Source organism: Scyliorhinus canicula, chromosome 9, assembly GCF_902713615.1.
Source record: "Scyliorhinus canicula chromosome 9, sScyCan1.1, whole genome shotgun sequence".
Classification (NCBI taxonomy): Eukaryota; Metazoa; Chordata; class Chondrichthyes; order Carcharhiniformes; family Scyliorhinidae; genus Scyliorhinus; species Scyliorhinus canicula.
In genome coordinates this window covers 108843308-108860624 of record NC_052154.1, presented here as the reverse complement: position 1 = coordinate 108860624, position 17317 = coordinate 108843308, and the positions used below count along the sequence as shown (strand labels likewise).

Genomic DNA, 17317 nt, shown 5'->3' with positions numbered 1-17317 from the left:
ACGGTGGCATGCCTGCACCCTTAGGAGTCACCAAAGCACCCTTGGGCTCACGTTAGAACAAAGAACATAGAACAGTACAGCACAGTACAGACCCTTCAGCCTACGATGTTGTGCCGGCCATTTATCCTAATCTAAGATCAACCTAACCTACACCTCTTCAATTTACTGCTGTCCATGTGCCTGTCCAAGAGTCGCTTAAATGTCCCTAATGACTCTGACTCCACCACCTCTGCTGGCAGTGCATTCCACGCACCCACCACTCTGTGTGAAGGACCTACCTCTGACATCTCCCCTATCCCTTCCTCCAATCACCTTAAAATTATGCCCCCTCATGACAGCCATTTCCACCCTGGGAAAAGTCTCTGGCTATCCACTCTATCCATGCCTCACATCACCTTGTACACCTCTATCAAGTCACCTCTCTTCCTTCTTCGCTCCAGTGAGAAAAGCCCAAGCTCCCTCAACCTTTCTTCATAAGACCTGCCCTCCAGTCCAGGCAGCATCCTGATAAATCTTCCACTGCACCCTCTCCAAAGCATCCACATCCTTCCTCTAATGAGGTGACCAGAACTGGACACAATATTCCAAGTGTAGTCTAACTAGGGTTTTATAAAGCTGGAACAAAACCTCGCGGCTCTTAAACTCAATCCCCCTGTTAATGAAAGGCAACACACCATACGCCTTCTTAACTACCCTATCAACCTGGGTGTAAGTGGACCTCAAGATCCCTCTGTTTCTCCACACTTCCAAGAATCCTGCCTTTAACCCTGTATTCAGCATTCAAATTCGACTTTCCAAAATGCATCACTTCACATTTATCAAGGTTGAACTCTGTCATAATATACACCAGTATATCATGGTGCAGACACACACTGATGGACACACACAATGACCAATCAACATGTACAAACACCGCAGCCAATCACCAGTTAGAATACACACACTATAAAGGCAGAGGGCACCACTGTTCCCGCTCATTCTGGGTGCTGCCTCTCAGTGTAACAAGAACTCATCCAGCCCAGCACAGACTTACAACACGTGCTGAGAGAATCAACTGGTTCGGACAAGGCTTAGGTTTCTAGTTTAAGTTAGCATCATTTAGACCCACAGTCATCGTGTGTTAGTTAGTTAGAAGTAGTTAATAAAATTGAGTTGAACCTTCATCAGTGTTGGAAGTGTCTGTTCATCTCTCACGTCTACACTAGCCAACACTTCAAACTCCATCTGCCACTTCTCTGCCCAGCTCTGCATCCTGTCAATGTCCTGTTGTAATCTGCAACAACCCTCAACATTATCTACAACTCTCCCAATCTTCGTATCATCGACAAACTTACTCACCCACCCTTCCACTTCCTCGTCCAAGTCATTTATAAAAACCACAAAAAGCAGAGGTCCCAGAACAGATCCTTGTGGGTCACCGACCTCCAGGCGGAATAATTTCCATCCACTATTACTCGCTGTCTTCTTTTGGCCAGCCAATTCTATATCCAGACAGCCAAATTTCCCTGTATCCTATGCCCCCTAACTTTCTGAATGAGCCTACCATGGGGAATCTTATCAAAAGCCTTACTGAAATCCAGATACACCACATCCACTGCCCGACCTTCATCAATGTGTCTCGTCACATCCTCAAGGAATTCAATGACACTTGTGAGGCATGACCTGCCCTCACAAAGCCATGCTGACTATCTTTAATCAAACTATGTTTTTCTAAATAATCATAAATCCTATCTCTCAGAATCCTTTCCAATATTTTGCTCACCACAGACGGAAGACTGATGGGACTGTATTCCCAGGCATTTCCCTATTCCCTTTCTTGAACAGGGGAACCACATTCGCCTCCCCCCAATTATCCAGTACTACTCCATTGGAGAGTGAGGACGCAAAGATCATCGCCAACGGTGCAGTAATCTCCTCCCTTGCTTCCTGTAGAAACCTTGGGTATATCCCGTCAGGCCCAGGGGACTTATCTATCCTGATGCTTTTCAAAATTTCCAGCACATCCGCCTTCTTAATATCTACCTGTTTGAATCTATTAACCTGGCTCACACTGTTCTCACGAGCAACAAAGTCCCTCTCTCTAGTAAATACTGAAGCAACATATTCATTTAGGGCCTCCCCCATCTCCTCAGACTCAAGGCACAAGTTCCCTACACTATCCCTGATCAGCCCTACTCTCATTCTGATCATCCTCTTATTTCTCACATAAGTGTAGAATGCCTTGGGGTTTTCCCTAATCCTTCCCTGCCAGGGCTTTTTCATGCCCCCTTCTAGCTCTTCGAAGTCCATTTTTGAGTTCCTTCCTGGCTACCATGTAACCCTCTAGAGCTGAGTCAGATCCTTGGTTCCTCAACCTAACGTAAGCTTCCTTCTTCCTCTTGACTAGAAGCTCCACTTCTCTTGTCATCCAAGGCTCCATCACCTTACCATTCCTTCCTTGTCTAAGTGGGACAAAACTATCCAGCACTCGCAGCAAGTGCTCCTTAAACAACCCCCACATTACTGTTGTGCATTTCCCTAAGAACAATTGTTCACACTTTATGCTCCTCAGCTCCTGTCTAATAGCAGTATAATTTCCCATCCCCAATTAAATACCTTGCCATACTGTCTGTCACTATCGCTCTCCATGACCATGGTGATGTCAAGGAGTAGTGGTCACTGTCACCGAAATGCTCTCCCACCGAGACATCTGACACCTGGCCTGGTTCGCTGCCGAGCACCAAGTCCAATATGGCCTCCCCCCTAGTCAGCCTATCTACATATTGAGTCAGGAATCTTTCCTGTACACAACTGACAAAATCTGGCCCATCCAAATCATTTGCACTAAGGAGGTTCCAGTCAATATTCGGGAAGTTGAAGTCATCCATGACAAAACCTCTGTTACTTCTGCACTTTTCCAAGATCTGCCGCCCAATCTGTTTCTCTAACTCTCTGCTGCTATTGGGGGGGTCTGTAGAAAACTCCCAATAAAGTTATTGCTCCTTTCTTGTTTCTGACTTCCACTCATACTGACTCAGGAGACAAACCCTCCTCAACTACCTCCTTTTCTACAGCTGTGGTGCATTCCCTAATTAACAGTGCCACTCCCCCTCCTCTTTTACCTCCATCCCTATTCTTCTGACAGCATCTAAACCCCGAAACATCTAACAACCATTCTTGCCACTGTGAAATCCATGTCTCAGTAATGGCCACATCATCGTAGTTCCAAGTACTGATACATGCTCTAAGTTCATCTCCCATATTCCTGACACTCCTTGTATTGAAACAGACAGACTTTAACCCATTCCACTGAGTGCAACTTTGTCCTGTCAACTGTCTATCCTTCCTCACAGACTTGCTGCATACTATTTCTGCCTGTTCAACAGCTACCCTATCCTCTGATCCATAGTTCTGGTTCCCACCCCCCTGCCAAACTAGTTTAAACCCTCCCGAAGAGCTCTAGCAAGCCTCCCACCCAGGATATTGGTGCCCCTCCAGTTTAGGTGCAATCCGTCCTTCGTGTACAGGTTCCACCTTCCCCATAAGATATCCCAATGATCCACATATCTGAAGCCTTCCCTCCTGCACCAGCCCTGTAGCCACATGTTCAGCTGCACTCACTCTCTGTTCCTTGCCTCACTTGCACGTGGCACCGGTAGCAATCCTGAGATCACTACTCTGCTTGTCCTGCCCTTTAGCTTCCAACCTAACTCCCTGAAATCACTTTTTAGATCCTCATCCCTTTTCTTCGCTATGTCGTTGGTGCCTATGTGCACCACGACTTCTGGTTGCTCCCCCTCCCCCTTAAGAATCCTGTAGACTCAATACGAGACATCCCTGGCCCTGGGACCCGGGAGGCAACATATCCTCCCGGAGTCTCGTTCGTGACCACAGAATCTCCTATCCCCCTAACCATTGAGTCTCTTATCACTATTGCTTTTCTATTCCCCAACCCAATCACCAACTCCGTACAAACAAAGACACATATCAACCACAAACCCCAGTACCCCACTTAGAACACAAAACCATAACCCACATCATCCGAAAGCGAGAGAAAAAACAGAAACAAACAGAATAACCCGCTACAGCATAAACAATGAAACGGAAATAGAAAAACTCCCACAGCCCCCAATCTCTAGTTCGAGTCCAGCTTTTCAGCCTGCACAAAGGCCCACGCTTCCTCCGGAGACTCAAATTAGTGATGCCGGTCCTTGTAGGTGACACACAAGCGCGCAGGCGGCAACATGCCGAACTTCACCTGCTTTCCATGGAGCACCGCCTTCGCCTGGTTAAACCCGGCTCTCCGCTTGGCCACCTCCGCACTTCAGTCCTGGTAGATAAGCACTACCGAATTCTCCCACTTACTACTCCTCACCTTCTTGGCCCATCGGAGAACACACTCCCGGTCACTGAACTGATGGAACCGCACCAGCACCGCCCACGGGGGTTCATTCGCCTTAGGCCACCTGGCCAGTACTCTGTGGGCCCCCTCCAGCTCCAGGGGCAGATGGAAGGATCCTGCCCCCACCAGCGAGTTCAACATCACGGCCACATAGGCCGGCAGGTCCGACACCTCCAGCCCCTCCTCGAGGCCCAGGATCCGCAGCTTCTTCCTCCGTGACCGAAGATCCATCTCCTCGAACCGATCTTGCCACTTTTTATGAAGCGCCTCGTGTATCTCCACCTTCCCCACGAGGGCCGAAACCTCCTCCTCGCGCTCAGAGGCCTGCTGCTGCAACTCAAGTATCACTGCACCCTGGGTTGTCTGGGTCTTCAGCAGCTTACTCATCGTCACCTTCAGAGATTCCAACAACTCCCCTTTCAGCTCCGTGAAATAGCGCAGAAGGGCCCGCCTGCTGCTCCTCAGCCCATTGCCTCCACTCCTCAGGGGCTCCACCGGCCGCCATTTTGTCCACCTTCCCCCGCTTTTCCAGGGGAGCTGCTGCCGTTTTTCTCCTCGCCCCACTTCGAGTCCGCACCATAAATCCTGGGGGGTTTTGCTCCAGACCCCTTTATCCACTGGGAATCATCGAATCAGCGCCGTTTGGGGCACTTAAAAGAGCCCACAAGTCCTCTTAAAGCGGGAGCTGCCGCAACCGGAAGTCCGATGCCTCTTCTTTAACTCTAATACTATCTCTAATTTCCCATGTAAGCCATGGTTTGTCCACAATTCCCTTTCTACTCTTGCACCAACTAGGAATAAACAACTTTGGAGTTCACCTATATGTTCCTTGAATGCCTGCTATTGCCCGTCCACTGTTCTTCCTTTCAGAAGATCCTGCTGCAGCCACTTCTGTTTCCCATTCTATGTGCCCCATTGATATGAATGGCGGGGAAAACCAGCCATTGTTTCAATATCCAGTGCTTTGCATTTTTAATGTCTCTTCCTTCAATAGTTATATGTTTGATAGGTGTCTGGATCATAGTAAATGTCTCTCTCGTTACACTCCCCCGAGACTGAGTTGTTTGTTTCTCATCTTTACTTTGAAATGTGGGTTTGCATTTTTAAACAGTTTGCTCTGTTTCAGTTTAAATTGCAAAATGTGCAGTCAGTTGTAAGTTGAACAATCATGTTTTCGAAAGGTAAAGAGGCACAGCCTTGTGACAGGTTGTGAAGTAAGGCTCTTTAGTTCTCTTTGTTACTGGGTGTATTACGGTAGTGGTGTGCCGCTCTATTAGATGGATCACGCTCTCCTCTCCAGCTCTCTCTGTTACTGGGTGTATTAGGGTAGTGGAGTACAGCTCTATTAGATGGATTACGCTCTCCTCTCTAGCTCTCTGTGTTACTGGGTGTATTCGGGTATTGGAGTGCCACTCTATTAGATGGATTACGCTCTCCTCTCCAGCTCTCTCTGTTACTGGGTGTATTAGGGTAGTGGAGTGCTGCTCTATTAGATGGATTATGCTCTCCTCTCTAGCTCTCTCTGTTTCTGGGTGTATTAGGGTAGTGGAGTGTGACTCTATTAGATGGATTACGCTCTCCTCTCTAGCTCTCTCTGTTACTGGGTGTATTAGGGTATTGGAGTGCAGCTCTATTAGATGGATTACGTTCTCCTCTCCAGCTCTCTCTGTTACTGGGTGTATTCGGGTATTGGAGTGCTGCTCTATTAGATGGATTACGCTCTCCTCTCTAGCTCTCTCTGTTACTGGGTGTATTAGGGTAGTGGAGTGTGACTCTATTAGATGGATTACGCTCTCCTCTCCAGCTCTCTCTGTTACTGGGTGTATTCGGGTATTGGAGTGCTGCTCTATTAGATGGATTATACTCTCCTCTCTAGCTCTCTGTTACTGGGTGTATTCGGGTATTGGAGTGCTGCTCCATTAGATGGATTACACTCCACTGTAGCTCTCTCTCTTACTGGGTGTATTAGGGTATTGGAGTGCCACTCTATTAGATGGATTACACTCCTCTCCAGCTCTCTCTGTTACTGGGTGTATTAGGGTAGTGGAGTGCCACTCTATTAGATGGATTACGCTCTCCTCTCTAGCTCTCTCTGTTACTGGGTGTATTAGGGTAGTGGAGTGTGACTCTATTCGATGGATTACGCTCTCCTCTCTAGCTCTCTCTGTTACTGGGTGTATTAGGGTAGTGGAGTGCTGCTCTATTAGATGGATTATGCTCTCCTCTCTAGCTCTCTCTGTTACTGGGTGTATTAGGGTATTGGAGTGTGACTCTATTAGATGGATTACGCTCTCCTCTCCAGCTCTCTCTGTTACTGGGTGTATTAGGGTATTGGAGTAGAGCTCTATTAGATGGATTACGCTCTCCTCTCCAGCTCTCTCTATTACTGGGTGTATTAGGGTAGTGGAGTACAGCTCTATTAGATGGATTACGCTCTCCTCTCTAGCTCTCTGTGTTACTGGGTGTATTCGGGTATTGGAGTGCCACTCTATTAGATGGATTACGCTCTCCTCTCCAGCTCTCTCTGTTACTGGGTGTATTAGGGTAGTGGAGTGTGACTCTATTAGATGGATTACGCTCTCCTCTCTAGCTCTCTGTGTTACTGGGTGTATTCGGGTATTGGAGTGCCACTCTATTAGATGGATTACGCTCTCCTCTCCAGCTCTCTCTGTTACTGGGTGTATTAGGGTAGTGGAGTGTGACTCTATTAGATGGATTACGCTCTCCTCTCTAGCTCTCTCTGTTACTGGGTGTATTAGGGTAGTGGAGTGCCACTCTATTAGATGGATTACGCTCTCCTCTCTAGCTCTCTCTGTTACTGGGTGTATTAGGGTAGTGGTGTGCCGCTCTATTAGATGGATTACGCTCTCCTCTCTAGCTCTCTGTATTACTGGGTGTATTCGGGTATTGGAGTGCCACTCTATTAGATGGATTACGCTCTCCTCTCCAGCTCTCTCTGTTACTGGGTGTATTAGGGTAGTGGAGTGCTGCTCTATTAGATGGATTATGCTCTCCTCTCCAGCTCTCTCTGTTTCTGGGTGTATTAGGGTAGTGGAGTGTGACTCTATTAGATGGATTACGCTCTCCTCTCCAGCTCTCTCTGTTACTGGGTGTATTAGGGTATTGGAGTGTGCCACTATATTAGATGGATTACGCTCTCCTCTCCAGCTCTCTCTGTTACTGGGTGTATTAGGGTAGTGGAGTGTGACTCTATTAGATGGATTACGCTCTCCTCTCCAGCTCTCTCTGTTACTGGGTGTATTAGGGTAGTGGAGTGTGACTATTCGATGTTGTAAGTGCCCTTCCTGTTGATTCCCTTACTTCCCCTTTCTTTTATTTTACCGTAATCATTTTTGATCCATGGGTGTTTAATGGACAGATACTTTTAAGTTGAGCAGAGGAAGTGAGAAATTCACAAGTTACAAATTAGTACACCGCGTTAGCTTTCGAACAGCGGATGTCAGACGTTTTGGCACCCAGAAATCGGAGGGACTCGGTTCGATTGGTTAGTTTGTGGTCAATGAATTGGTCAAAAGGTCATATTCTGCCTGCCTGGTGATTGGGTCCTACCCAAGGGTTATAGTTTTCAGAGAACCAAGAAAAGGACAGTTGGGCCCTGGACACTTTAAAAAGAAGCCGTGTGAGTCTCTCTCTCTTTCCCCACAAAAGTTACATAGCTGTTCTATTTCTGAACATATAGAGAACCTGAATGAGTCTACAGTGAAAACCATTACAGACTGAAAGCAGAAACCTCAAGCTGCATGAAGGTATGCTGGATTATTTTTACATCCCCCTTTTCCCCTCTGTGTTTGTTTGTCTGTCTTGTATATGTGTGTAGAAGCTGGGGCAAGTTAAAGAGGGGGAGGGGTTAGGAATTAGGGAATAGTTAACCAGTTGCATATGCTGCATATTTAATTATAGTTATTGTTATTAATAAAATTAATTGTGTTTAAATTTGCAAACCTGGTGACTAGTTATTCGGCAGCCAAGGGCCAAAGACTTGGGTGTTTTCTAAGAATTAGTTGTTGATTTCAATTGTGTTGTGACTCCAGGTTAAGTGGGTCTGGAATTGACTGTGCACTAGCTCAAGGGGTCATAACAAGGTATTACTCTTTCCTCTTTAGCGTTCTCTATGACAGGGTGCATTAAGGTAGTGGAGTGCAGTTCTATTAGGTGTATTACTTTCTAGCTCTCTCTGTTACAGGATACATAGATACATACATAGAAGATAGGAGCAGGAGGAGGCCTTTTGGCCCTTCGAGCCTACTCCGCCATTCATCACAATGCTTTCTCCCAAAGCCTTTGATCCCATTCTCCCCAAGTGCTGTATCCAGCCGGCTCTTGAATATAGCATCAACTACTTCCTGTGGTAATGAATTCCACAGGCTCACACTCTTTGTGTGAAGAAGTGTCTCCTTATCTCTGTCCGAAATGGTTTACCCTGAATCCTCAGGCTGTGAACCCTGGTTCTGGACACACCTATCATTGGTAACACCTTCCCTTATTCTACCCTGTCTAGGGTGTATTAAAATAATGGAGTGTGGTTCTATTAGATATGTTGCATTCCCCTCCATACCTCACACTGTGTTACTGGGTGTATTATGATAGTGGAGTGTGGCTCTATTAGATTTATTACCCTCCCCTCGCTTTCTTTGTAACTTGGTGTATTATGGTAGTGGATTGCAGATCTATTGGATGTATTACCTTCTTCTCTTTCGCTCTCCTTCTGTAACAGGGTGTATTACAGTAATGGAGTGTGGCTCTATTAGATGTATTGCTCTCTTCTGGAGCTCTCTCTGCTACTGGGTGTATTACGGTTATGGCGTGCGATTCTATTAGATGCATTACACTCTCCTCTCACTCTCTGCAACTGAATGTATTATGGTCATAGAGTGCGGCTCTGTTAGATGTGTTACACTCTCCTCTCTAGCTCCCTCTGTTACAGGGTGTATTATGGTATAGGAGTGCGGCTCTGTTAGATGTATTACACTCTCCTCTCTAGCTCCCTCTGTTACAGTGTGTATTATGGTATAGGAGTGCGGCTCTGTTAGATGTGTTACACTCTCCTCTCTAGCTCCCTCTGTTACAGGGTGTATTATGGTATTGGAGTGCGGCTCTGTTAGATGTATTACACTCTCCTCTCTAGCTCCCTCTGTTACAGGGTGTATTATGGTATAGGAGTGCGGCTCTGTTAGATGTATTACACTCTCCTCTCTAGCTCCCTCTGTTACAGGGTGTATTATGGTATTGGAGTGCAGCTCTGTTAGATGTATTACACTCTCCTCTCTAACTCCCTCTGTTACAGGGTGTATTATGGTATTGGAATGCGGCTCTGTTAGATGTATTACACTCTCCTCTCTAGCTCCCTCTGTTACAGGGTGTATTATGGTATTGGAATGCGGCTCTGTTAGATGTATTACACTCTCCTCTCTAACTCCCTCTGTTACAGGGTGTATTATGGTATTGGAGTGCGGCTCTGTTAGATGTATTACACTCTCCTCTCTAACTCCCTCTGTTACAGGGTGTATTATGGTATTGGAGTGCGGCTCTGTTAGATGTATTACAGGGGGCGATACTCCGATCGCGGGACACAACGGCGCTAACAGGCCCCCGCCGCAACCAATTCAGTGCCAGAAAAGGGACCAGCAGCAGCACCGCGAGAAACGCGGTGGGCATTGCATAGGACCAGTGGCATCATCGCACAACGCCAGGGTGGCGTCGCGCTGTGTATAAGGAAGTGCGCGGATCGGCACACAGACCGAGGTCAGTCATGGATGAGCTCCGTCGCGCCGCACCCCGCTTCTGGGACAGCACCCTGGAGGTACTTTTGGATGTAGTGGAGGAGTGCTGTGCCATCCTCTTCCCCAGACGTGGACACCGGCAGCCATGCAGCACCGTGAGGCGTGGATGGCGAGAGGTCGCGATGGCCGTCAGCGCTGTGGGGCACATCCCTGCACGGGAGACCAGTGCAGGAAGAAACTGCACAACCTCACGAGGGCAGCAAGGGTAAGTACCCTGACACTCCCTCCTGTACAACGCCTCCCCCTTCCTGCCCACGCCGGGGGGAGGGGTTGCCTGGGGCCCCACGTTGTACCCGGGACACATGTGGAACCCTCCCCACCCCACCCAGTGGGTAGGTGCCATAGGTGCCATGGCTTGGGTCCTAGTGTCCCACCTTGTGATAATGTTACGTTCATGTGTGCGCCCTGCCAATGTCAACCTAACCCTGAGGTTCATTCCCCCCCCCTCACCCCCTTACAATCAGAGGGAGCGTACAAGAACAGGAGGGGGATCACCTGAGATGTTTCCCCTGACCGTCTATGAGCAAAGGGCACTGGATCTTGCTGAGGGAGCCGCCAGCCGGGAGGTAGCGCCGTGCCAGGTCGGAGGCGAAGCTCCAAGTTAGAATCCACTGGACGCGTGCAGTTCTTCAGCCCATCAGTACCCCCACCCCCCCCCTCACACTCCACCGCCTGACACTGCATCACCCCCACAGTCCACCCCCTCACACTCCACCGCCTGACACTGCACCACCCCCACAGCACACCCCCTCACACTCCACCGACTGACACTGCACCACCCCCACAGTCCACCCCCTCACACCCCACCGCCTGACACTGCACCACCCCCACTCCCCACCCCCTCACACTCCACCGCCTGACACTGCACAATCCCCACTCCCCACCCCCTCACACCCCACCGCCTGACACTGCACCATCCCCACAGCCCACCCCCTCATACCCCACCGCCTGACACTGCACCACCCCCACAGTCCACCCCCTCACACCCCACCGCCTGACACTGCACCATCCCCACTCCCCACCCCCTCACACTCCACCGCCTGACACTGCACAATCCCCACAGCCCACCCCCTCATACCCCACCGCCTGACACTGCACAATCCCCACTCCCCACCCCCTCACACTCCACTGCCTGACACTGCACAATCCCCACTCCCCACCCCCTCACACTCCACCGCGTGACACTGCACCACCCCCACAGTCCACACCCCCCCACACTGCCCCCTCCACCCCCTCACATACCACCCCACGTGTCTAACAAAACGTGCCTTACTGTGTTCTCCAGGGCCACACAAGCACCGCCGTGGAACTGCTCGGTCACCCCGCCGCTGCCCAGCTCCAACGCACAGGACAGAGGGCAAGGATCACGGGCAGGAGGGCCATCCTCTGAGGACAGGCCATCGAGGCGTGACGCACATAGGACAGAGATGTCAGGACGGACAGTAATGACTCATACAACAGTGAGACGGACGAGGAGCGAACAGCGAGCCAGGACAGTGACATCGACAGAACAGCCCCGCAGGACAGTGACGCACAGATGATGTTGCGACATACGAGGCACAGGGGCACGGCACCTAGCTTGGGCCGTGGTCTCAATGCACCGGGCCAAGGTTCCAGCCAGGAGACCCCAGAGCTGGGGACAGACGAGGACCTAGCGGCCGCGGCACTGCTGTCACCACCACCTCAGCCATCGCAGATACACTCACCTCCGTTGGGCAAGTAAGTGACGAGGCTTCTGGTTCACAGACTGGTGCGCACCACACAGCCGAAACTGGTACAGCAGGTGGAGGTAGGAGCAGCCGAGGGGCTGGACCGTCGGAGGGCAGGCTGGCCCCAGCACCCAGCTGCTGCCCAGATGGCTCCCGGGTTCCTGGGTATTCCAGGCCCACCCACAGAACCGATGCAATCGGCACCCCAGGGACCAGACGATGGGATGACGGCTGTCTTCCGGCAACTGCAGACGCAGCTGGAGGAGTCCATCCACGTCCACGAGCAGGGAGTGGTGCCGGTCATGGCTACAACCCAGGTCGACACCGCATGGGTGGCGTCCGCGATGGAGGCAATGGGGGAAACGGTTTCGGCCATGGGTCAGGTTCTTCAGGGCGTGGGGCTTAGTGTGCACGCGTCATCCGTGGCCCATTACAGGGCTGCCCAGTCACAGGCAGCCAAGCTCCAGAGCCACATGGACATTGCTGCCGTGCTCTGGGTTCTGGCCCAGTCCCAGCAGGCCATGGCCCAGTCCCAGCATGCCATGGCCCTGTCCCAGCAGGCCATTGCTGAGAGCACGGCGCCCTTGTCCATGTGATGGATGGCGTCGCACAGGCCCAGCGGGAGGTAGCGCTGTCCCTGACAGGGATTTCGCACTCCCTCAGCTCCACAGCGGGCCTCCAGGACTGGCAGCGACAGGTGCATGTCTCCGCGGGCACCACTCTCCCATGGTGAGGCCTGGGTGACAACGGGCTCCCGGAGGGAGGAGGAGATCCCGGTGCCTGTCCCGGTTACCCAGCAAGTGAGTGACCGGAACACTCGCACTCCCCCTGTCCTGTTCCTGGTGCAGCTGGTGGGCAGAGCAGGGTGGCATCACACCATCCAGCACGCCCACCAAGCAGCCTGGCCCAGGAAGCGCGCGCCGACGGGGAGCCACGTCAAAGGGCAGGATTCTCAGCGGTCCGCCTCCACTCCTGATGTACCGTCTGGGAAAACACGTAGTGGTCGGGCTCGTGCCCCCCACCCCCCACCCCCCACCTCCCCAACGCCAAACACGCCGTCGTCCCCAGTGCTCCCACATGGACATGTGATGGAGTGTCCGTGATGCATAGGCGGCACACCGAGGTGATGGTGTTCAGATCTGGCCATGAGTCAGCCATTCAGTAGTGATTTGTAGGTCACAGCTCATCGCAGAGCGGGTTGTCATCATCCAACACATGGCACTGTTCATACCCGCTAACGGAAGTAAAAGTGTACCGACAGTGACGAAGTGCCGCAGGTGTAGTGTTGCTTGAGAGTGGTGCCGTGTGTGGTTGGGTTGTGCGATGGTGCGGGAGGTGGGTGAGGGGGGTGCTGGGTGATACCAGTGCACACGGTCAATTGTGCGAGTACCCTGAACAACGATGCCCTCCCCAGAGTGTGTGAATACTGCGGCGATCAACGCATTGCGTGCTCGCTGTCCCAAACGGTGGCGTTGTGTGGCTTCCCGGCCATATCCCGCACCACGATGGTATCTGTGTCCCGCCGCCCTCCCATCCTCCCCCTCCTCCTCCTCCTCCTCATGTTCAGAGTCGATGCCCTCATCGGGCACACCTGCTTCTTCCTCCTCCATTACATCGCCCCTCTGTTGGGTGATGTTGTGCAAGACACAAAAGGCAACGACGATTCTTCCGACCCTGTCGGGGTCGTACTGCAGAGCGCCTCCAGAGCGGTCCAGGCACCGGAACCTCATTTTAAGGTGGCCAAAGCACCTCTCCACTACACCCCTGGTTGCTGCATGGGCCTCATTGTAGCGGATCTGTGGCCTCCGTATGGGCATCATCAGCCACGGCCGAAATGGATAACCCCTGTCGCCCAGCAACCAGCCCCTTGTCCAGCGGGGTTGGGGGGGGGGGGGGGGGGGGGGGGGTGACCCTCGAAAATTGCAGGGATGTAGGACTACGCCAGTATAAAGGCATGCATGCTTCCCGGGTACTGGGCGCACACGTATATTATTCACATTCCCTGGTCGCATACCACCTGGACGTTCATCGATATGACCCTTCCTGTTCAGGAAGATGCCCCTGGTCCACGTTGGTGCACGCAGTTTGATGTGCACCCCATCCACGACGTCCTGTACCATCAGGATGCCGGCCACTGAGGGGCATTGCGCTGCCCTGGCAGCCTGGTGCGCGTGGTCCTCCGGGAAATTGATGTATTGTCCCTCAACGGCATAAAGGCCGTTGGTGACTGCCCAGATGCACCGGTGCACCGAGGCCAGACTGATTCCACAAAGGTCCCCGCTCGGCGACTGGAAGGAGCCGGTCGTGAAAATATTCAGGGCGACCGTCACCTTCACTCTCAGTGGGATGGCATGTCCTCCCCCAGTTCCACGTGGTGCCAGGTGCGCCATTAGGTAGCATATATGGCCGACCGTCCTATGGCTCACTCGGAGTCTCCTCCTGCATGCCGCCTCCGTTAGGTCCTCGAAGGAAATGCGGTCCCTGTAGATATGGTGACGCATGGGACGCCTCTGCCACCTTGGCACGACCACCTGCTTATGCTCATTCCCTGGTGCCCCATCAGGATCTGAGTCGTTGACCTCTTCCTGGCGGACAACGTGGAGGTGATCCACACCACACCCCCCCCCCGCGCCTCCTCTTGGACCTGTCGGGCATGATGGCCTGCAGCAGAAGTGTCTGGCACGGGGCCCTCCGTAGCCACTCCCTCTGCTGCACCCTCTCTGAGCCGCCTTGCTCGTGTTGCTTGTTCTGGTGAATGTGCTTTACACTCAATTGGCTCTAGAGTCGCCATAGAGTATCCTTATGATACCGCCACGAGGTTCAAGTTCAAATCAATGACTCAATACACCAGTTAGTAAGGTTCAATCAAACACATTTATTATTTACACAGTAAATCGATACTCATTCAACTAATACTAATGGACTAAACTATTCCTACCACTAAAAGCCAATACTTATCTCCAATAAGGGAACACACTGGACCAGGGAACAATGGCCTCCTGTTCTGTCCTGAGACTGCAGGCTTCCCAGTTGGTACGGGTCAGGAGTGTCTATTCTCGTAGCGAGCGTTGGTTGGACACTTACTTGTTGGTGTAGCTGTTGGTCAGACCTCTCCTTCTCACGGTCAAGTTCTTAAAGAGCTGCTGCAAAGGTGTTCTGCTGGGAGGGCCGGCTAGGGAGAGAGCGAACTTGGGATCTGTCCTTTATAGGTCACAGGAGCTTCGCGCCCACCTGGCCAGACCCTCTACCTGCTTGCAATCGATTGGACCTCATACCAATCGATTGGTTTGAATTCCCCAATACTGGGGCTGTTTCCCGATCGCTGGGTGGTTCTTGGGGCTGTTTGTATCTTATTGTCCGGGACTCCTGCTGGCGCCGAAGAGTCTAGCTTGACCTTTGTTATTCTCGATTGTGTCCATTGTGCCCGGGAATCACCGGGAATCGCTCAATTAATATGCGCAGCTTGTTAGTTTCAGTGCTGTCTGGTTTCTTTGCAGACAGAATACACAGGGAGATTCTGCAGCCTGCCTGTTTTCCTTACATTGTCCTGTTTTCCCTGCATGCATTTCAATTCTCCATTTTGTGTCGGGCAGTGGCCAACTTCGGTGACTACACTCGCCTGCGACGAATGCCAATCTGCATGGCTGCCGCTGCCGCCATGGCGGCGAACATCGATGGCTGCTGTGAATACATTGTGAATTTGAAGGGTGGGGGGGGGAGGTTTGGGAAGGAGAGGCAATGAAATTTGTTAGGAGGGCGCTTTGGCACGTAGGCAGCCAGAGCCCTTTCGATGAGTGGGTGCCCCGGCTGCCTGGTCACTGTTCATTCAGGCACGCACCATGCCACCTGCCCACAGTATCCGTTTCCCGTGCAGTTCAACCCGTCCCTCCTCATCGCAGTGCCAGCAGACACAGCCCTTCACCATGCCCTCGAATTGGAAGGGGTCTCCGCCACCTTCCTGCCACGGCACTCCAGCTGGGGGTCTCGGTCCCGTGGGGAACCATGGAGGGCACCCCCCCCCCCAGCCCACAGGATGATGGCATCATTTACCCTGCCCCCTCCTCCTTCCCCCTTCTCAATCCCCCACCCCGCCCCTTCTGCTACCCCATTCCCCCTTTCCTGTACTCCTTTACACACCCATCCTCCTTAGCCCTGTCGTCGCTCAAACCCCTCCCCCCAACCTCCTTCAACCTTCAACCACCTTCGCCCAGCCCCCTCCCCCTCAACCACATCCCCCTTCCCCCCCAACCACATCCCCTTCCAACCCCCTCTCCCCAACCCCCTTCACCCCCAACCCCCTTCAACCCCCAAACCGCTCCCCCACCCCATCAACCCCCAAACCACTCCCCCTCAACCACATCCCCCTTCCCCCAGCCCCTTCCCCCCCAACCACATCCCCCAACCCCCTTCACTCCAACCCCCTTCCCCTCAACCCCACCTAAACCCCTCCCCCAACCATATCCCCCTTTCCCCTTCCTCCCAGCACCCTGCCCCCCAACCACATCCCCCTTCCCCCCCTGCCCCCTTCCCCACCATGGGGAATCACGGCAAACGCTTCCGACAGCCCCCCCCCCCACCCGCCATCACCGGCCGTGGACGCTGGTTCCTGGGATGGGCCTGCCTACTCACCTCCCTCATCCGCTTTGTCAGACAGCACGACTGGCTGACAGATTTATTTAGAAGGGGTGAACGGCGACGGCGTGACCTGGGGTCATGCTGTCGGTACTTCGGCCAATCCGGCCCGGAGAATAGCGGGGGGCTGGGAGAATCGCCTCTGCTGCCTACTCGGCAGATTCTCCGGCATGCGCGGCGCCGACCTCGATGACGCCGTTCTCACTGGTTGGGAGAATGGCAGAACGGCGTCGGACCGGCGTCGCGTGAAAACCTGGCGTGCACAGCGATTCTCCCAGACGGCGCAGCATGGTAGAATTGCCCCCACAGTCTCCTCTCTAGCTCTCTGTGTTACAGGGTGTATTATGATAGTGGAGTGCGGCTCTGTTAGACATATTACAGTCTCCTCTCTCGCTCTCTGTTACTGGGTGTATTATGGTAGTGGAGTGCGGCTCTATTATATGTATTACAGTCTCCTCTCTAGCTCCCTCTGTTACTGGGTGTATTACGGTAGTGCAGCGCGATTCTCTCAGATGTATTAAACTCTCCTCGCTCTCTCTATTATTGGGTGTATTACGGTAATTGAGTGCGGCTCTCTTAGATATATTACTCTCTTGCTCTCTCTCAATTCACTCTCAGTGATCTGCTCCTGTTTGTGGGAGCGCAGTTGAGGAACGGGTTAGTGGGGTGGCACCAAATCGAGGAGCAGCCTCCGAGTGCAGATCAGCGCCAAACGTCTTGAGGTGAGTCTGCTGCAAACTTTGAGCATCTCGGGGTGGTGGCTGTAGACCTAATTCTAACTGCTGTGTTTCATG

General features: G+C 52.3%; 1 protein-coding gene across 4 annotated transcripts in view; it reads left to right on the top strand.

Moving 5' to 3' along the window:
* The first annotated feature begins 7860 nt into the window (after nt 1-7860).
* LOC119971600 (tumor protein p53-inducible protein 11-like) overlaps nt 7861-17317 on the top strand; it is a 186558-nt gene continuing 177101 nt past the window's right edge. For 3 of the 4 annotated variants that reach the window (XM_038807384.1, XM_038807385.1, XM_038807380.1), the window contains exon 1: nt 17032-17245. The gene's annotated coding sequence lies outside the window, so the exon portion shown is untranslated. Of the gene's footprint in view, nt 8149-17031; nt 17246-17317 lie in introns of those variants that run through there. The other variant, XM_038807382.1, reaches the window with a different exon arrangement.